Source organism: Mauremys reevesii, linkage group 21 (genome assembly GCF_016161935.1).
Source record: "Mauremys reevesii isolate NIE-2019 linkage group 21, ASM1616193v1, whole genome shotgun sequence".
Lineage (NCBI taxonomy): Eukaryota > Metazoa > Chordata > Testudines > Geoemydidae > Mauremys > Mauremys reevesii.
In genome coordinates, this window is record NC_052643.1 from 12,678,208 (window position 1) to 12,700,610 (window position 22,403).

A 22,403-nucleotide genomic window follows, 5' to 3' on the forward strand; every position below is an offset into this window, starting at 1 on the left:
ATTTATTCTGTTGCCGTGGTGCCTGGGGGAGCACCAGTCCTGGACCAGGTCCCCATGCTGTACGAACACAGAACAAACAGGCAGCCCCCGCCCCCAGAGAGCTTGCAGGCTGAGTCCTAAATGCATCAGGGTGTTTTGGAGACCAAAACTATGTGAAAGAGCAAATTTCACAGGGATTCTGAAGCAAAACCATAAACCCTCCCAGATTTGCTTGGGTTTGTGAACGTTTCTTTGAACCTGGGCTGAATTTGGAGCTGGTTTTGGAGGAGGTTTTAGCAAACATTTTGCATGGCTCTGTTTAACACAAGGATTTCCATCAGCAATTCTGTTCCTCCGGCATTATCCAGCAGGGGATGTCAGAGATCAAAATGCAGTTTATCACCTAGCCTGAATGTGGCTTTGACTCCCACTGCCCTGAGAGGTCTCCTCTCCCCTTTGCATGGTAGCACAGCTAGAGCATCTCGACAAGGGTTTTTAAAAGAAAAGAGAGAATTAGCACCAAATCCTGGAAATATGGGCAAATGCTCAGCCAGCACGAGCCTCTGCATGGCCCCAGACAAAGCGCGCAGAGCATCCGGCACAAGCAACTCTGCTCACCAGGTTGCAGCACCTGGAGCAGGGCACTGTAGCTGCCGGAGTTACTGCTTCAGGGGGGAGCCACTGACACAGAAAAAAGTCCCAGACAAACGTTGTCCGCGACATTTTTCGCACTGAGACAAACCTGCAGCAAAGTTCTGAGCTTCCCGGCAGCCTCTACGCGTGGGCCCCTGTGCCTCCGCTCTGGCTTTTCAGCTGCCATGTGCTGAGGATGGCTTGGCCGCAGAGCGCTAGCCCAGGCTTGCAAAAATTCTACTCACCAACTTCTAGGGTGACCAGATGTCCCGGTTTTATAGGGACAGTCCCAAATTTTGTGTCTTTCTTATATAGGGTCCTATTACCCCCCACCCCCTGTCCCGATTTTTCACACTTGCTGTCTGGTCACCCTACCGACTTCCCCGGGGTGAGCCATTTATTTGACAGGGAAGAAAATCTTTGTGGGTTTTTCCCATTATCGGGAAGCACTGCAATAAAGGGAGGGCTGGGAAATTTCATAGCTGGGCTAGTAGATCTTCACAATGGGTCTGCTAGGCCACGTAGCCAGATCCTGAACTAACCACACCTCCCTGGGATCTGGATACCCAGCCCGCCAGCATTAGGCTGGCACAGACCTTAGGTGCAGATGCACAATGGCTCAGTGGCTTCTGCTCGCTCGTACAACATGCGTGAGGATCTTTTTGCCGCTTCCACTTACTGTTTCACCTGTGGGCAGGTGATACCCTTTATTTGTAAGCCTTTGGCAGCCTGACAAAAATAAATGCCAGCTGCCACTGATGGCTGAAAGGGAGAATTTGTGAGCTAAAACTCCTGGCTTTGCAGTGTAACTTCGAAAGAACCAATCTGCCCTAGACTCCGAGGCTCACGTCACCCCATCGAGCGCCGGAGACTAATCACCTAAATCCAGGTCTCTTTGTGAAGTTCTCCCTCCTCAGTGTCTCTGATTCTGCTTTATGATGCTGCAAGCGTGCACAGCCCATTTTAACATTTTCCAGCCCGAGAGCCGTAGTCCAACTGGGGTGGGCAAACAAACGGCTTGTCACCGCCAAGTATGGACCAACCTTGGCTCCGGCAAGAAATTTCCAGCCACGATGGAGCCAGACACATTTACATTCCTCTATTTGAAGTAAAACCCTAATCCTCTGGAAGATTTGCTGTCTGAGCGGGAGCTCTGCTCTAGGGTTTCCATCTGTCTTACAGCACGGGGCAGCAGTGGGCTTTCAAAGAAAGAAGGGACTATGGAAAAAAATAGGCTGGGGGCATAATAATACTTAGAAGCTTCTGTCGTAGAGGAGTCCAGAGTTCACGTTAAATGCAGAGTTACTGCGCTCTAATGAATTGTGCCGTGGGCCCTTAGGCATTTTCACTCCGAACTAACTGCGGATTAAACACCCCCCATGTGTAAAAGCCTGGGCTTTCATCTTCAAAGTGCATTACAAACATTCCCTAATTAGCCCTCACCATCTCCTCACTCTGAAGTGGGACATCATCATCATTTCCCCCATTTTGCAGATGAGTAAACCGAGGCACGGGGAGATCAAGTGTCTTACCCCCAAATCAAACAGCAGTCAGGATTGGTGCCTGGCTTCAGATCCCCTGTTTAGCCCATGCTGCCAAGACACACAGGAGTATTCCATATATTGCTGATGAGTCCAAAGAGCATTCACTCCCCCAGATGGGTTCCCCCACACATGCCTTTTTTACGAGGGTCACTTCCAATTTTATCAAGGTACAATTCACTGTGTGTTTACTACTCCTCTTTCTTCCCCATGGGTAATGGGGATTCCTCCTAAAGAGGGGCTGGGTGCCTCCTGCAGTCAGAAGGGCTTCTCCAGGCTGACTGCAGCAGGAAAGGGTCCCCCACACCTGCAGAGAGTGGAGACATTTTGCCAGTGGACTCACTGGGGAATGGAAGGGTAAATCTAACAAGCTTTGCAGTGTCATTCACACCTGCATAAAGTGAGTGCTCAGGATACTCCCCTGTGAGAGCAGTGGTGTCTTTTGTTCTGTTTGTACAGCTCCTAGCACTGCAGGGTCCTGGGCTATGACTGGGGGGGGTCCCTATGTGCTACCACAATCCAGCTAATACATACTCCTATTGCATGCACTTTGCTCAAGTGGAAACGGTGGCAGAATGTAAAAAGCAGCAGAGAACCTGGCCCAAAGGGTTTATTAAGGACCAACCATAAGCACACTGGGACTTCTTTTAGCCTAAGCCCAAAGCGAAGGGACAACCCACAGCCTGTCTCAGCCAAAACAAAGGCCTAACATGTGACTCCTTTCAGCCAGATTCCAGAAGAAGAAACCCACCCAACCAGCCTCCTACACTCAGCTTCAGCCTTCCTTCTAGCCACACTAATCCCCCCATCAAAACCAGCTGCTAATGCCACCTCACCTCCTCTTATCTTGTACTGGGCACTGGGGGTGGGAGGGAGGAGGCAAATTAACAAATTTCCCACAGCTGGTCCAGTCCCCGCTGCCCTCATGGCTAGCAACCATGCTCCTTTTTGCAGGGTGAAGGAGAGGGTTTAACCCCTTCTCTGCCAGACTCTGGGCCTGGTCCATTTATGTACAGAGATGTACTGTTATTTTTTATACATGTATTGCAGTTGTGCCAAGAGGCTGCGGCATGATAGGGGCCCGATTGTGCTAGCACTCTATATACCCATAGTGAGACAGCCCCCACCCCCAAAAACTTACACTATAAATAGACAAGACAGACAAAGTGACTTGCCCAAAATAACTCAGCGGCAGAGTTGGGATTAGAACTCAAGTCTCCTGCTACCAAACCTGGTCCAGCAAGGCAGAGTTTGAGTTAGGAGGAAGCTCAGGTTAAGGTATGAAGTTGTGTCACAGATTGGCATTCAGCAGCAATGAAATGCTATGTGCTGGTTGCAAGAGATTTCAGGCACCTTGATCTGCAATCTTCATACAGCACCATCCAAATAGAGACCGGCATTGGTAGGTTTGGCTCCAACTTAGAAGCAAAACTTTAGGGACAAGCTCTGATATGGGCTATCAAATCTGAACACCCCCTGCAGTCCAAAGGTGCGTGGAGCCAAGGTCCTGGTTTTGATCCATTTCTGGCATGCATACATATCGCAAAGAAGTAAAAGAGAGGAGAAGTCCAGATTCAGAACCAATGTGAAGAGACACTCAAAAACGCTTGGCACAAGCCCACTGACTTCTGCTACCCCAGTGCCAGTAGCAAGTCTCTTTGGCAGGTGCCAGGATGGCCCAGCTTCCAAACCAGATCCTGCTGTTCAGGAAAATTAAAAAGGGGAGAGAGGGGGGAAAAAATCTTGACGACAGCTTCCCTAATTTGGCACCTCTACCTTTGAGACACACCAGGCACAGAATGGCTGTCAGCGCCAGCACTGGAGACAAACAGAAGGCCATGAAAGGAAACAGGTGCATAGGAAACTAGGGTCAATTAGCACAGTGATGAGCGTCCAGTAAATGGAAGTGATGTGGAGCTGTTCCCCATCTCTCCAATGGGAGCTGTTTTGTTCCTGATTTAGTTGGGGATTGGTCCTGCTTGAGCAGGGGGTTGGACTAGATGACCTCCCGAGGTCCCTTCCAACCCAGATATGCTATTCTATGGCCTACCACGCAGTCTCCTTTGAAGGAAGCATTTGGTGTGGGGGGAGACCACTTCCTCTGCTTCGTTTTGGCTTAGGCAGTTTTTAAAGCTGCTGCGCAGAATCCTGCAGATGGTAAATCCTCTGTGTCTCCTCAGAAGAGAGATTATTAGGAGTAGCATTGCAGTAGTGCCCAACTGAGGTCTGCTTCCCTAGGTGCTGTACAAAGAGTAGGACAGTGTCCCTGCCCCAAGGAGATTACAGTCTAAACAGACAATATAAAGAGTGAAAGTGACTTGCCCAAGTTTGCATAGCAAGACAGGACTAGAACCTGGGTCTTTAGAGTCTCAGACCAAGGCCCTAGCCACTGGACCACATTACCCCCAAAGATGCCCTTATTCCAGAATAAAACTACCTTATCCCAAATAAATGTAATCCACTTTGGCTGTGACAAACATTCAGAATAAGGCAGTCTTAATTCAGAATAAGGGTGTCCACACATGGAGTTAATCAGGAAGAGTTAACCCACTTTAAATTCACATTCTACTTTATTCCAGATTAACTTTCATGTGTGTAGACAAACCCAAACACAGCCATCACCATGCGGGCTCTTCCAGAGTCCAAGCTTGCACTAAAGCCATCACATCCACACTCCATACACTCCTGTTGTGCTACATAAATAACAAGAATATCAAGGAATCGGTTGGGCGTTTTCCTGCCTCCCCAGCATTAGCCACGTGCTACGTTGCCTTTTTAAAGCTCTGCACATTAGGTGGGCTGTTCCCTGAAAGGGCTAAGAGTAAATTCCCGTATGTCATAGCTAAATAAGTGGTGGCTATTTGTGGGTTGAGTAGCACTGACTTGAGCCAGGCATCCTGCTGGCAGGTGCTATGCAAGGTTCCTATGCTCAGAACTGCCAACATGCCAGATGCCCTGGCAGCCCCATACCTGCACCTCTCTGAGGACATCCAACACCCTCTACTATTTCAGGCCCAGGCAGAGATTGCTGGTGGCACCAGATTGTGCCCAGCAGCTGAGATCAACAGGCTCATTTTGCTTTTAGCCAGAGCTGGGTTTGAACCCAAGCCTCCAGGCATGAGTCTTGTTAATAGCAGGTCCCTGGCTTCCTTATGGGCTAAGTACTGGGGCTAAATGTGCTGAGAACCTGTCAGCTGATGTCGTTTGACTACTGCGCTCTCGTAAATCTCACCTAGCAAGCCATAAATTAGTCCTGCTCTGGATTTCCAGTCAGGGGCTTGGACCTGCTGCCCCAGGCTCTCATTTCTTCCAATCCAGACATTGTGAAACTCTGATTTTCCTGTTTTCTCCCTTGATCCCCTTAAAGGTCCTAGGGCTGGCTCAGATCAACTGTCCATTTTCCAAGCCACACTTAGCCCACTCCGCGACAGCTCGGCCTATGGGTGTATTGCTGCAACGGGCTCTCTTCGAATGCCAGACCTCAACGCTCAGGCCTGGGACATTGGCAGATGGCTCAGTTGCCCTTTGCAGTAGGATTTGGGATCATCTGGTTGTGGGGCCAGGAGAGAATAAAAAGGGGGAAACTACATTTGTCCCACAATCTGCCTCAAAGCAAAGCAATGGTTCTGCTGATGCTCTTTCGCTCCAGCCAGCTCACCCACCAGCGGCCAAAGTAGCTGTGAAAAAGCAAAACAAAGAAACTTCTGAGACGAAGCTCACACATACAGCGCTGTGATTAACTCAAGCCCTGGCCAGCTGCAGTTACATGTAGGTAATAGCACTACGCCTTCCCAATAGCCATCACACCAGAGCAGGAATGTTTAACCAATTTCCTGCTATAAATACCCTGTCATGTTTGCGGGTAAGAAATCCTTTTAACAGAGCACCCCACGAAGGGCTGTTTTATTTTATGTGATCAGAGAATTTGGATTCCTTATTTGGTGTAACAGCTTTTCCCCTCCCCAGCATGCAGAAATGCAGCACCACATCTGTTGGCGCCTGGATTAAAGCCCTTCCTTATTGACCAGAAATCGGAACCTCTGAATTATTGGATACCACATGCAAAACAACCTGCAAATGTGGCTCGTCGGAGAGAGAGGGTTTAAGATGGTCACATGCAAAATAGCCAGGATCTGGCTCCTAAACCTGCTTAATTATCCTACCCACCATAGAAACAAAACCACTCGGGACTTCTTACCTCTGCCTCTAGGCTGCTGGGAGTGTCCACAGTTCAATTCAATGCGGGATTTGTGTGCATGCATTGGCTCTCTGCCCCCTTCCCCTCCCCGCTAGATCCCTTGAGATTAGCACAGGGCTCAGGGGGTCCACAAGGTTTTAGAGTTGGATTTCCTACTTCTCCCAGGGTCGAGGGAGGTAAGCTGTAGTGGCACCAGAGAAAATTTCAGGAAGCCTCAGGGTCTGATCCAAAGCCAATGGAAAAACTTGCATTGGCTTCAGCAGGCTTGGTTCAGGGCCTCGGTGAGAAATGCCTTGCAGAGAGTCCAGCTCACGATCCTCTCCTGAGGACTTCACCCATGGGAGGGTATAATCCAGGAGATTATGGCTAAACTCATAATTTTTTGCACATGTACAAATGGAGAGTCCGAGACATCAGGGACAGAATAGATGTGTTGGGCCTGTGACCCATTCTCCAGCCCAGCCAAGCTAGTTCCAGGCAGTGTAATCTCTCGTCTACAGCTTTAAGTGCCTTGAGAAATGGAGCTTCCTCTGCTTCCCTGGGGAGACCATTCCACAATATCATCGCTCCCCACCCCCACCCCACGAGGCAATTCTCCTGGACATGCTGCCTCAGTTGTCCTCGTTATACCCCCTTGCTGCCACCCTCGACAACTCCTCTGCCTCCGTTGTGCCTGCTTTGACGTCTCTCTCCCTCTGCCATCGCCGCTAGCTAGACATGTTCTTTTCATTTCCTCCCTCCAGCCCCTTTTGATCATTTTCATTGCCCTTCTCTCAGCCCCCTGTGAGTCTGGGCCCTGCGTGACTCAGGGCTGGCAGGCCTCCCCAGGTTCCTACAAACACAAGGGTCAGCGCCTAGCTCTTGGCCCTTGGCTCCCGGGCCCGCTTTTGAAGTCCCGCCGCCACCAGGCTCCAGGCTGAAATCCTTGCGCGCTCATTTGCATAACAAAGAGCTCAAAGAAAGAGACATTGGGAAAGAAAAACGTTTCTTGGTAACAAATCGCCAAAGCATGTCAGAGCCCCCTTTCTCCCATCACATCCCATTTCCCCTCCCCCAAAACCTTCCTTTGAAACCCTCACATTAAATAACGTACACACAGTACCCTGCTTGTGGTCAAGTATTAATCGCGCCTGTTAGCGTCTCCCGCCCATAAATAACTTGTGCCTCCAAATGCCCTTGTAGCATAGGCCTGTCCGGGTGAGCCGAAAAATACCGCAAACCCCTACAGCCTCTCTCGCTGCGGCTCGGCTCGCTGGATATCAAATGTTCTTGAATAAATTAATGATTTAAGATTCAGATCTTGTAGCCTGTCAGGGGACTCGTTCTGGAGACAGGGACATTCCAGCGGCATTACAGCTAAGTGGTTAATAACCCGTGATTAGGATGGTTACAATCTGGAGGGGGAAGGGGAAAAGACTCCCGGGCACTAGTGCCGTGATCATATAGCATCTGCTGCTGAACAGCCATGAGTACTCGGCTGGCCGAAAGGCTGCAAAAATGGTTCAAGCTCCCTGCATTTTCCAGTCCCTTTAAGGCCAAGGGTTATGGGTTCATTTCAGACACTAACTAGTATTTCTAACTCCGTTATTGCCATCTGAGCTGCTCCCTCCCCCCAGGGCACAAGCTCTGAAATCCAGCCCAGCTTCTTCCTTCATTGGGTGAGGGAGTCAGCTACCTACCTGAGATGGCCAGGACGTCTTGCCAGTGCCAGCCGGGCGTCAATTCCCAATCAGGATGAATGTGCATTGGCCCAGCTCCAGGATATGTTCCTGTTAAAGAGCAGCAAGGCGAGATGGCTGGATGCCATTGGGCTTGGACGTACATACGGCTGCTGCGTGGGCCAGTTGGCTGCCACAGGTCACAAATGCTGTTCTGTTCTAGTTTCTTTCTGAGGAGGAAGGGTAGCTGCAGAATGGAGACTCCTCTTTAACTCTTTCACACCCAGAGCTGCTCGCTGCCACCGCTAATGGTCGCTCCATTAGGACACACTCACAACCCTTTACGTCCATTCAGACAACCACCTCTTAACGTTACCACACGGATGTGGCGCTGGCCTATAGACCTCTGTCTCCCTTCCCGCAATGGTTTTACTTACCTTTGCGGTGTACATCTCCGTTGCCATGATGCCTACAAAAAAAATGACCATCGTTAGAGAGCGGGTGTGCTGAGTCATTGGCGTCCCTGCACTCCCCCATCTGTCTGAGGCATCCACTTCTTGTCTCTTGTCCTGTACTTCAATTGTAAGCTCTTTGAGGCAGGGACTGTCTTTAAATCACGGTTTGTGCAGCACCTGGCACAGTGGGGCCCTTATCCATGACCGGAGTGCCTCGGTGCTACCACACTATACATGATTCATAATCAATATGGTATTGAGAAGAAATGGTTGACATTTTTCTCACGTTATTTATTGTGGAGAAAATGGCCTGCTGCCTTTCAAAATCTGCTAAACAGAAAACAGATTTGGCATTTTTCACACAATCATTTGCCTAGGTTTTGACCAGCTTTAAGATGGCATCTACGCAGAAGATAGGCCCAAACCCTGCTGGCTGTACTGACATAGATAGTATCAATTTCATCATGGCTGATCCCAGAAGGCAAGCAGAATTTCAGCCCTGAATTGGAAAATCTTCCAAGCAGAGATCATGAGAAGGGGTTGATTTTCAAATCTGCTGAGCACCTGCAGCTCCCATTGGAGTAGATTCTCCCCTGTTCCCAGCGGGGATGTCAGAGAGACACTTCCAGCTGTGATCGTCTGGGCAGACTGTGCGGCTCCTGGTATTAGCATGAGTTAGCAGCCAACATACTTCTTCCTGCCTCAGCGCAGGGAGCTTTGAGACTTCTCAAGGTTCCTCCAGCCCTATGATTCTATAATTTAGACAAAAAGGCTTTTTGGAGGGGTCCAAAATGATCATTTTCTGGGTTTTTTTTTCCAGTGAATCATTTTTTCCCAGTAAACATATCCAGTTAGAAACAGAAAAGTTTTACTGAGGTTTTTTTGTTTTGTTTTTTAATGCCAAAACCAGTTTTTGAAAACTAACAAAGCCCCAAAACAATACAATACAAACCAAAGCAAGCCCCAGTTTTCAGTTTTGGCTCTTCCATGAAAAGTTTTCAGTTTTTCAAATAAATTTTCAAATCAATATTTCAAATAAATAAATAAAAACAAAATATTTGTATGGGAAATGTCAGTGAAAATAAAACAAAAAGATTTTTTTCCCCAAAATTTCCCACATAAAAGAATTAGCATTTTCCAACCAGCTCTCCTTGGGGGTGTTCAGCACCTCTGAAAATCAGGCCCTACCTGTCGATACAGCACCTTGATTGGAAGCTCTTTGAGGCAGAGACCCATCTTTTTGTTCTGTTTATGTACAGCATTGAGCACAATGGGATCCTGGTTCATAACTGACTCCTAAGCGCTACTGCAATACACAGTCATAATTGTACAGCTCCTGTGCTGTGTAAATGGCCACCAGAAGCACACATGCTATCAGTGCAGATGGCAAATAAAAGGTAGGTAAAATTTGTAGACCTGTGCCAGGATTGAAGTGGAACATTTGTGCTAAAACAAACGTTCATGAGCTTCTCCAAAATTCTGGGAAAGTTCCTCTCCGATGTGCTATGCCTCTTCCGGTAAGGAAACTGACAGAAAGTGAGAACGTGTCTATCACAGAGCTCCAGTGATTGGGACTCAAATGGGGAATAAGCAGAAATTACACTGAATCACAGAACTGGAGGGCTGAAAGAGCCCTTGAGAGGCCATCTAGTCCAACCCCCTGCACCGAGGCAGGATCAAATAAACCTAAACATCCCTGACCGGTGTTTGTTCAACTTGCTCTGAAAAACCTGTAATGATGGAGATTTCACCACCTCCTCTGGAAGCCTATTCCGGAGCTTAACTATCCTTAGAGTTAGAAAAGATGTGGGCAGATTAAGCAGTGATGCAGAACTGCTGCTGCCTGTTAAAAAGCGCACGCACGCACACCCACGCTATGCTCTGTCACAGGGACTTTATATTTGAGGATGGAGATGGATGGCAGGAGAGAGATCACTTGATCATTGCCTGTTAGGTTCACTCCCTCTGGGGCACCTGGCATTGGCCACTGTCGGTAGACAGATACTGGGCTAGACGGACCTTTGGTCTGACCCGGTACGGCCATTCTTATGTTCTTATGTATGTTCTTATGTTCCTTCTTGTTTTATTTCCCTTTTGCTAAATTAATACATCTTTCAGGTTGGAAGTACGCAGTATCTTTCTGTGTGGCAAATATAATAAATAACATCATAAATTATTAACAACAGCCAAACCCCTCTGTTTTTTTCACCCTTTAATGGCATGGAGCCAGCTGTTACTTACTTTTACCTCTGCTGCCAAGGCTGCATAAAGTTCCAGTTGTGTGGAGCAGGAGTGGATAAGGTAGGGAAACAGGCTGGGCTCCTCCGGAGTCTCTCTCATAGACACATCATCAGCTCAATGGTGGATCTCATACAGATAAGATGGAAATCTCCAGACTGTCATATCAGAGAGGTGACTCCTCCCTATAAAAAGCCAGATCCTCAGTTCAAACTGGCGTAGCCCCACTGACTTCAGCAGAGCTAGGTCGATTTGCACCAGCTGTGGATCTGGCCCATGAAGAGTCATTATTTTGTAACCCTCGGTCAAAAACCCGGCTTATAGTAGCATAGAACCAGGTTGGCAGGGACCTCAGGAGGGCATCAAGTCCAGCTCTCCAGCATTGTGGCAGGAACAAATACACCTAGACCATCCCTGACAGGTGTTTGGCCAACCTGGTCTTAAAAACCTCCACTGATGGGGCCACAGCCTCCCTTGCAAGCCTGTTCCAGAGCTTAACTACCCTTAGAGTTAGAAAGTTTTTCCTAGTATCTTACCTAAAACTCCCTTGCTGCAGATTAAGCCCAGGATCCCTTTCCAAAGCACCTTTTATGAATGAAAGGTTATAAATAATAAAAATAACAATAAAAAGCAAAGCTGGGTGAAGAGTGGGGGAGGAGGAATACTTTGAAGGTTTTTAAAAAAAAAAAAAGCATGTTGAAAAAAAATTGCATAAACAATTTTGACAGCTCTTTTAAGGCATTTTCCAAAAGGCTGAAATGGGATTCGAGTGACAAGCCTCCGGATTCCTCCCAAATTCCTCAGCACGCTGTTGCAAATTAGGAATTTGCTGCCCAAACCACACTTGCTTAGCTGGCCCCGATCCCACTGCATTGACATTTTGATGTTCTTTCCTTTCAATCCATTTAATTCCCTTCCTCCAACCCCCGTTTTTACTCAGCACTGAATCATGGCTTCCCACTCCTGGGGTTTGACCCACTGGTTCTCTCGTCAGTTGGCAACCAAGTTTGGGGGCCCATTGTGTTAGGTGCTGTACAGATATACAGTAGAAGCCAGTCCCTCCCTGATGATAGCTGCTATTGTTATTATTATGCCTGAAGACCGGCTAGGTTTGAGCTGTATTTTACAGATGGGAACTCAGAGATTAAGTGATTCGTCCAATGCCCCATATGAGGTCTGTGCCAGAGCTGAGAACCAAATCCAGTTCTCCCCAGCCCATGGCAGTGTCTTCATCACAAGTCCCCTCCAGTACTCTGATCTATCTCACCTCCCTGGTAAGCTTGCTTTTGTGATAGATCAGGGGTCGGCAACCTTTCAGAAGTGCTGTGCCGAGTCTTCATTTATTCACTTTAACGTAAGGTTTCACGTGCCGGTAATACATTTTAACGTTTTTTAGAAGGTCTTTCTCTATAAGTCTATATATTATATAACTAAACTACTGTTGTATGTAAAGTAATCAAGGTTTGCAAAATGTTTAAGAAGCTTCATTTAAAATGCTGATCTTATGCTGCCAGCCTGCTCAGCCCGCTGTCGGCCTGGGGTGCCGTTCACCTAGGCTGGCAGCGGGCTGAGCGGGGCCTGCGGCCGGGACCCCAGCTAGCAAGGGGCTGGCAGCTAGAACCCCAGACCAGCAGTGGGCTGAGCGGGGCCAGGTTCTGGGGTTCCATCCGCTGGCTCCTGCCAGCCAGAGTCCTGGCTGCTGGCCCCGCTTAGCCTGCTGCCAGCCTGGGGTCCCGGCCCTGCCCACATACAGTGGGTATCTACCTTCTCCCTGGTTCTGGCCCGTTCTCTTCCTTTCTCTCTGCACTGAGCTGAGGGTGGGGGTGCACTGAGCACAGGGGTACGGGTGAAGGAGCAGGCTGGGGGTTGGGATGCAGGGTCTGGCCAGGAGCAAGAATGGGGGAGGGAGCTCAGGGTTGGGGCAGGAGGTTTGGGTGTGGATCACTTACCTGGGCAGCTCCCATTTGGTGCGAGGGGTGCAGGTGGGAATGTGGGGGCGGGTGCAGGAGCTCCTGTTTGGTGCTCAGGGTGGGAGGTGGGGATGTGAGGGGGGCACGAGTCAGGGCATGGGGTGGAGGGGCTGGGTTTGTGTGGGGAGCACAGGAGTCAGGGCAGAGGGCTGGGGGCAGGAGTCAGGGGGGGGCAGGAGTCAGGGCATGGGGTGGAGTGTGTGCAGGGGGCTGGGGTGTGAGGGGGGTGCAGGGGTCAGGGCAGAGGGCTGGGGGGTGGGCTGGGATTAGGGGATGCTCCCAGACCCCTGCCCTGAGCGGCTCATGGCAGGAGGCTGGAGGGATATGCCCTGATTCCACCCCCCTTCCCCAAGGTCCCGCTCCTGCCTCTTCTCCGCCTCCTCCCCGGTCTGGGCAGCGAGGGCGCTGGGGCTCCTCTTCTTTCTTCCCTCCCTCGCAAGGGCCATCGGCAGCAGGGAGGGAGAGGAGGCAGGGCACACAGCAGGCTGGGGGAAGAGGCGGGGGAGGGGGAAGCTTGGCTGCCAGCGGCGCCTGCCCTACAGCAGCATCCGGCAGGACCAAGTTTGCTTCTGCCCCCTGCCCCCGCCAGAGAGAGCGGTAGGCAGGGGGCAGAGAAGAGCGGGCCGGGCAGGATTTTTAATGGCACGGTGCTGCCTGCCGGGGTGCCCGCCGTCAGCCCACTGCCTGAGTTCAGCGGGCTGAGCAGGGCCAGCAGTGGCTGCAGCGTGCCATTAAAAATTGGTACGTGTGCCATAGGTTGCTGACCCCTGTGACAGATGGTCCCTTACACCAAAAATCACAATATTCAGATTACTCCCAGACCCAAAGGACCGGTCACTTACCCCAGGTCAATTGCACCTCAAATCTCAAACCAAAGACAACGCTTGTAGCCAATCCTCTAATAAGCTACCTAAAAATTTATTGACAAGGGAAAGGAAGTAAGTGAATTATTTACAAGATAAAAGCAGGTAAATATACCCACACAAATGAGTTACAGTCTTAAGTTTCAAAAGGTAATAAAAGCTTCTATAATAAGCATGCTCTAAATATCCTTTAGGGTTAACCCAGGCCAAGCACTGGGTCTCTTTTGCTTATGCTTAGTAATCCTTGCCCCTTGGAGTCCCAACAGCATAAAAGATACAGTTCTTCCTTGTTAGGGCTTTGTATGTCTTCCCCTCTTCTGCTTCAAGTTGCAAATTCAGCTGTTGGGAGGAATTCACTTGCACATCTCCTCTTCATGGGGGGGAGTGAAGGGGACAAAGAGAGCAACCAACACAGTATTTTGTCCTCTGATGTTCCACAATAGTTCTTCTGGTGTTGATGGGCCTTCCTTGTGGGGCAGGAGATAACACCTCCTGTTATTAACACTTGTTAATGCTTCTCTTCTGGCTGGTGATTTACAGTTACAGACCAAACACTATTACCTTATAACACGGGATACAGATATACATGAGATTAATGCCTGCAGAAATGTACAAGCATTTCATAAAGTCGAAACACGACACACACTCTCAGCATTTGAATACCTATTTTAACTGTACCAACGCATGGGAGCTCGATTGGGTCCAGCTATGCATTTGTCAGTGTTCACTTGAGCCCTAGGAGCTTTGGCATGAGCTGGCACCTGGTCTGCCAGCGGCACAAGGAGGTAAACAGCACATGTCAGATTGATAGATCGCATTTGGTTTTGAATGAATGGTTTAGCCTGGGCCGGGACAGCACCAGCAGCAGTTAATGAGTCTAGCCTTTATCTAAAAAAACAAGAGAGAATATTTCCATGTGCTACATTCAGCGTCCAAAACACTACATCTAACTGCGCAGTGCATGCAGTGTGTTGGGCCATCACGGTAGGGTTCTAGTAAGAGATAAGAAAGCCAAACTAACAAACTCCATGACTTTTCAACACATGTTGGCATCCTAGCTTGGGCAGATTACCTCCTGCTAAGAGCAAAGTCAGTCAGTTTGCAGCAAATCTGAAAATCCACATCTGTCCATCCAGCCACTGATCCAGCAGTGTAGCCAAGGGTTAACTTGGGTGAACTGAATTTACTCACGTCCCATTTGTGGAATATGGAGCTTATAATAGGTTAGGTTACCCTCTTCCTTTTTTACCACTACATCAGTCTGTTTATCTGTCTAGATTTTTATTCTTTGCCCATCACCATGAGGACTCCACAACATTTAAACAATCTATGAGCCAGACTCTGGGTATCTTTACTCACATTAAGTACTATCTTACTCCACTGATGTCAATGGAATACTACTCATGGAATAAGATGCTACATAATGAGAGTAAATGCACCACAATCTGGCCCTGTGTGAGTAGTCTATTCAGAGACCCACTTCTCTCGCCTTGGCCAGTGATAAGGAGGATTCATCAGAACTGCTCTCTTCTTGTGCTTCGCCTCTGGTCTGAGAGGAGGCAGGGCAGTTCTGCTGTTGTCTGTATCAGCGAGGGTGTGACGGGTATACCCGAGAGTGAGCGGGCGTGTCATGTGTATGTTCCGTTTCCCTTGTGAGGAGGAGAGCACCACCTCTAACGCTTGCATTCATGTATGTGTTTGGTCAATCACAGGGCTCTCCGCAGACTGGTTTCCACACAGCACTTCTCCCACTACCAGCCCTAGAGTGCAGGAATGGGGATAAGCTCTCAAACTGATATGCAAAACATTTATAATCTTTCAGGCCCCACCTACCACTATGTTTGTTTACACTGCTACCTGGATAGCCTTGATAATGGCTTCTCTTAACATCATGTGCTGCCGGACAACATGGTTTGCAGAGCCCAGGCCTGTGCAGTGTATTGAGTGTCACATCTTTCTCATGCCTTCCCTTCCCTCTCTCTCTCTCTCTCTCACACACACACACAAATTGTGTATCCAAATCCCGTAGGCAGCCTTGAAAATCCCAGACTAAGTGCCTAAATCATGTGTCTCTCACCCAGGAGTACATCAGGATCAGTTCCGATGAAGCCCATAGAATGAGAATGGTGTAAAAGCATTTTAAGTTTCAGCAGTATCAGGCCCCAAGAGTTTACACTGCAAGCTGCAGTGCCATATATGGCATTTTAGTTAATCCCTATCACATTTCTACTATGCATGTGCATAGTGACCAGAAGGTATTACTAATAGATCACTTTGCTGGGTGCAGCATTGGTATAATCACGTTGATCCCAGGATATTAGAGAGACAAGGTGGGTGAGGTAATTAATAGCTGTTATTGGACCAACTTCTGTTGGTGAGAGAGACGAGCTTCCCAGCTCCACACAGCTCTTCTTCAGGTCTGGGGACCATTTGCTGGGTGCCATTTGTAGCAGGAGGGTAAGTGGTTAAAAAATAAATTATATTCTTTAAATGTAATGTTTACTCTACTGAAATTTGGCACCGGGGGCCTGCTGGCCAGTAGATGGAGCTAGGATACCTCCAACCATTGGCAACAAGATTCAAGTGATTTTCTATCATCTCTTAGCCCCTGTCTTGCGCGGGCTAAGGAGACATCCCCTACATACACACAAAGCACTGGCTACAGAGTGTTAATGCAGAATTAGAGAGAGTCTATGGCAGATTTTTCAGTACGGTGATGTTGGTGTGTTTCAAGGGTCTGATGCAGACGTGGTACAGAGAAATGATAGCTAGACTCCAGGAAACCTGCCTTTTGTCTCTCTCCCTCTCCTGTATATTCCCAAACCCAGTGTGCAGTTAGTTGTGCAAAGGGCTTATATTTTATTTTTTACAATTTTTTAGCAAAGTTATTGCTTGGGAAAGGTGTAAGAGCAACCCCCTGGAGACTCAAGGCCTCTGTTTATCCATGGAAAAAACATAGCAGGGGTAGTGGTGGCAGGGCAAGCTTCTTCCACCCTGCTCTGCAGAGGAGCCTTAACTCTGCCCTGGAGGTGATGAGCAGTTCAGTCTGTCTGGACTATTCACTTCTTGTACTCGCCATGGAAAACAACACGGGGGCTAATTATGATGGGATTTTTCATTGTGACGAAGATACCAATTCACTGGGAACCCCCAACTTACTGTAGGCTCCCAACAAGTTTCACCCATCACCATGGATTCCAACAGACGAGTGTTATGACCTACAATCAGATTGCGTTGTAACCCTATTACCAATCCCCTGACCCATTCAGCCTGCTAAGAAATGTTGAACTTGCCAATAAATAAACATCTGTTGATTAAAAAAAAGCAGTAGAAAATACTTTTCAGAATACCACTATGTAGAGTAGACTGTAGCACTGGACAGCTCTTATTCAGCCAGGCATGTGAGATTTAGCTAGAGCGGATTAAATTGCAACCCATCAAATGTTATATTCCAGAGCGTACACACTTCCCCATTGTGGTCTTTTAAGATCTGAAGGTACATTTCTCCTTTTGAAAATAACATTTAAATTTGGAAGAATTTGGAGTGAGTAGGGGCGAGGGGAACAGGGTTTTCCAAGGTTATTTCTTTTTGTAAGATTTTGGGGATAATAAAATAATATAATAAAATAAAATAATTAATAATCACTAGCGCTTATATAGTACTTTTTATCAGTAGATCTTGAAGTACTTTACAATGGAAATTAGTATCATTATCCCCATTTCACAACTGGGGAAACTAAAGCACAGGTAGATGAAGTGACTTGTGCAAAGTCATCCAGCAGGCCAGCAGCAGAGCTGGCAGTAGAAGTTAGGTCTCCTGAGTTCTGTGTGTGAGGTGTATGTATAAAATTTATCCCCTAGGGTGGCCAGAGAGTCTTTCTAATTACAATTGAGTAAATCGTTTGCAATGGAAAACATTTTCAATGAGGATGAAAATCATCCATTTGCAGCGGACTAACACAATGTTTATGCATCATTTAAATCCCATTTATACTCTAATTTGAGGGCTTAATTGAATATTAAGCATAGCAAAGGAAGTATGTTTGCACAATGCATAGAGGTGAATTTCCTTATAAAAGACCAGATCATGATTTCCTCAAACTTGGACATTATTTGTATTTATTTGATTAATATATTTTACTATATAGACTGATAGTCAATATTCCAGATGTATCCTAATTGTGATTGGTTAAATCAGTCACATGATATGACTTCTGTTCCTAGATTGAATGAACGTGCAAGTTTGTGAATATTTATGCATGCAAATTTAATGTTGGTTGTCATGCATATTCACATATGGGATTTCAAACGTTGCTTCCCCTGAATATTTTTGATGGTAAAATTTAATTGTTTGGATGTTCATGAACATTAATGATAAAATCTTTCAATTTTTGTTAAAAAAAAATCTTTCCGTTGCTGCAAAACAACCCCTCTAGATTTTTACAGAATGGAGGGAATTTGTGTTTTTGTCAAACATCCAGAAAATTTTGATAAAAAGCATTTTCTGCAAAAACATTTGATTTGGTTGGAAAGCCATTTTGTCAAAAAATTGTTAAAAGTGAAAAAAAAATGTCAGCAGCACTACTAAATTAAACTTAACTCTGTGCAACACTGCTGAATGGCATATAATAATCCTGATAACTTACATTTCCACAGTGCCATTCACCTCTAAAGTAACTAAAAACAGAGTTGGTGCAAATTTTCCACTTTTCAAAATTCCAACATTTGAAAATTGAAGAGAAATTCAGAATTGTTTAAAGTGAAATTTCACAAGTTTCCTACCCCACTCCCATTTTTGACCCACTGAAGAGTGGGTTAAAAATGCTTCAAATTCTGAATTTTTGAAATTTGACATTTCAAAAAGAAGGGGACCGATGGGTAACAGGCTATTCCTTTGCTTCACTCAGCTCTGTTGAACCCTATTTTACTAACTGTAGCTAAGGAGGAAGCACTCCAACCAGCAATGAGATGGAACTATTGCACTTTGAGAACTTCTGATGAAAAGTGCGAACCTGATTCGCTGCCCACATTAACCAATCAACAGCGACAGTGATTCATCATTGGACCCACTACCAAAGGAAGGGGCAGATCAAGACTGGTTGCCTTTGGAAGATATGCTTTGGTCAAACACAAGTTATTGGGCTCAGTGTGGGGTAACAGGGCCTGTGATATACAAGATGTCAGATTAGATGAGCTAATGATGCCTTCTGGCCTTAAACTTTATGCCTCCAAAATTTTTTGACAACAGCGCGGCGGCTGGGGTGCTGAGACCAGAACCACGTGCTGACCAATATTGTTGCATTGTTTCCTTGTAGCCCCTCATCTGTCTGTATCCATCTGTTGTCTCTTGTCTTACACTTATGTTGTAAGCGCATTAGGGCAGAAACGGTCTCTTTGTTCTGTATTTGTACAGCACCTAGCACAACGGGGTCCTGCTCCATGATTGGGGCTCCTAGGTGCTACTTACAAATAAGTAACAACAATCATCAGGATCATGTGACTATGATCCACCCTCCAAAGCATGGATCCCGGAGCATATTTTAAAATCTACAGACCAAGATTCTTCCTGGCACCAGGTTGTACAGTGCCTGGTGCACCTGTTTGGCTGCCCATTCCCTCTGCCTTCCCTTCCCTGCCCTGAAGCCATGCATGGTTTTCCTCGGGAAGGTAAAACACACCCCAGAAACCTGGTGGCTGTTGTCCGGTGGTAGCCCCTGGTGCAGCCTCTTGCGGCTAATTGGTTAACATTGCACACATCCTGGAACCAAAAGGGGTATGTTTCTCTCTGGCAGGCTGCAGAGATTTGCTGAACTCGAGCCAAGAAAAGAGAAGAGGCAGGGGGTGTTAAAAGCTACTGTCTCGCCTCTTCATACACATTACACGCACGAGTGCCTTCAGCAGCAAGGGCCCGGAGCCCAGACAATGAGCTGAAAGTCTAATGTGTTTCAGATAAGGCCTTTGACTATTACCTGGATTGACAGCCAGAGAATGGGAGGGAAAATCCTGGCTCCGGCCTACTCAGCCGAGCAGAAAGCATCCTAGCTCGCAGGCTAACCTAGGTCAAGTGATTTGGCGCCTCGGGTGTATTAAAGCTATTTACAAGCAGAGAGAGGGATTTATAGGACTTTAAGAAGGGGAACAAACTCTCAGAGTGGGGATTTTTTTTTTTAATTCATGATATGTCCTGGTGCGGTGCCATTAATCAGATTTGGGAAGGGCACTGTCGTTATTAAAGGATAATAAAATACACACAAAAAAATCCTCAGTGCTGCTTCACGACAGCCTGGCCGAGCCCACCTGACTCTCATGCTATGGACTCTCACTAGAGAACAAGGCATTTCAGCAGACAATGGAGAGAACTGAATGGACACACACATCCCCGCTCTTTGTGATGAAAGCGTCAAAGCTGGACTGGTGGATAAGGGCCTGTCCTGTATTTGTGCCCTTTCAGAACAGCCCTGAGCCCTCACCCCCAACTCACAGAGGACAGGAATAAATCCAACGGGCAGTTCCTTGGTACATAATTGTGTCACAGTAGCGGGCCCCAAACAAGAACATAGCCTCATTGTGCTAGTGCTCTGCAAACACATACAGTAGTAAGAGATCGTCCTTGCCCTGAAAGGCCAAAGGATAAATCTAAGGCAGAGAGACATGGAGTCAACTCAAGTCCCCACGGTTACACAGTAGGTCACTAGCTGAGCTAAAAAGAGAACCCAGGTCTCCGCCTCTCTTCATACCCAGCCTGCGAGCCCCTGGATTGCATGGGCAAACCAGAGTACCCACGTGCTGCTCTTGGGTCAGTAGAACTAAAAGTCATTTCACAAGTTGCGATGGGTGAACCATAGGGGGTGCGGAGGTAGGGTTTGCTACAGAAAAGCACCCCTAAAAATTCAGATTCTTCCAAACCTCCCGAGTGAGCAGAAACCAGGCTGGGAGAGACGTCTTCTCCTGTGAGATTTCGGACCTCTCCAGCCACTGTTTGGGCTGCTGCAGCATCTCTCACAGTACTTCCACTCCTAGAAATCCTATTGACATGAATGAGAGTCACTCCTAGACAGCAGCGGCAGCCGCCTCAGGCCCAGAATCAGAGACCTTTGAGATGGAAGTGACCCATCCAGTCCACCTCTCTTTGGCCGAAGGCCCCTGGTGCTCTGCAGCGGATTTACCCAGTTGCCATTTGTCCAATCCAGTGTTAAATCACCCATTAAATAGGGATTCTACCATCTCCCTTGTGAGACCGTTCCACAGCTCAGAGCTGGCCATCGGGCTGGTCTGCCTGATCATCCTTTCCTTAACTTCATCCCAGCTTTACCCCTTGGGGCTGGGGACTGTTAAAGGACAGGCTTGTTCCTTGCAAACCTTAACTGATGAATCCAGCCAAGAACCCCCAGGAGGAAGATAAAGCACACTATCCTCATTTTACAGTGGGGAAACTGAGGCAGAGAGCAGGCAACGTGACCTGGCAGATTGGGATTGGAACTCAGCTCCATGAGGTGAAGGGAGGTCACTGACTCCCAAGTGTTCAGGCACTGGGGCAGTTTCTGACTCCTCCAGTATCCAAGCCAGGAACACCCAGCCAATGGGAAAGCTACAAGGGGGAATTGCCCCTTCAAAAGAGACTGGCCAGACAGCCCCTTGGGAGGTTTAGAGAGAAGCCTTTCCCACCGCTTGTTACCTCTCGTCACCATTGTGTGCTGCCATAAATAACACTAGCCATCAATTCATTGATACTTCTGCCAGGTCTCATTGTTCAGAGCCCTGCTTATGAGACGCTTGTTTTATTTCCTCAAAGCTGAGTCGCTGATCCTGGGGGATTTGGTCACATGCCAGGATGGGTGCTGCGTGCCATATGAGCTACAGCCCTCTCCCATGTGACCGGCTTGACCCCCTCCGACCCTGCTGCAGCACTGACTGTGATGGGGGCTCTGGCTGAATTACATGCAGCAGACTGGAACCAGCACCAGCTCAGTGACCATGACAGGCCTGTTAGCCTCCCCAGTTTGAGCGGAGCACAGAGATGCTGAGGCGGGGTGAGGTGTTATCAGTCTCTCTACCTTCTTTGCAAGTCTCTCTCTCTCTCTTTTTTTCTTCTGTCATTTAAAACAGCCTCCCATCTGAGCAGCCCAGACCGCTTCACTCCTCGTTTCTGAAGCCTGGGCTCCACGGGACAAAACACAACAATGGAAACTGATCCAGCCCACCCCGGGCAGATTGTAAGAGGAGAGAAGGAAGGGTTGGCTGTTCAGACAACCCTCATTTGAAGCCCTCTCCTCTGCCATCCCCCGGAATGGAAAACAGAATGGCAGCCGATCAATGGAGTTTGCATATGATAAACTGAGCCCCCGGAGTTTAAATGTCCAAGCATGTGCGCGTCTACAGATGACTCGCTGGAAATCACAATACGGTTGTCTAATAACATCACGACCCTGTTTCTGAAATGTTCCCAGCTGCACTGGTTGTATTTTGTCTGCATAGAAAAATTGCTCAGAGCAAGTTACTTGCTTCCAAGTTACCAACAATAACAACAAACTGTTAAAAAAACCTGTCTGTGCAGAGACACCCACCCACCCATGACTCGAAAACATTTGGCATGTTCACGAGTCTCATTCCCAAGGTATTTCCCTCATTTTCAATGGCACTTGAGGACACGCCGCATAATGTACATCCCTTAACCTTGCAAATGCCTAGTAAGTACCAGAAGGACCCAGCCAGTCTTTTGCCACAGTAGGTCCATGTGCTGATTGATTGGTCTGACAAGTCCAGGAAATCTGAGGAACAAACAGAGCTGGAGCTGGAGGTAGGTCAGGCGAGGAGCCATGGTGATTATTATTCATTCGTAATAACGAGGTGTTTTCTTTTCCCTCTGAG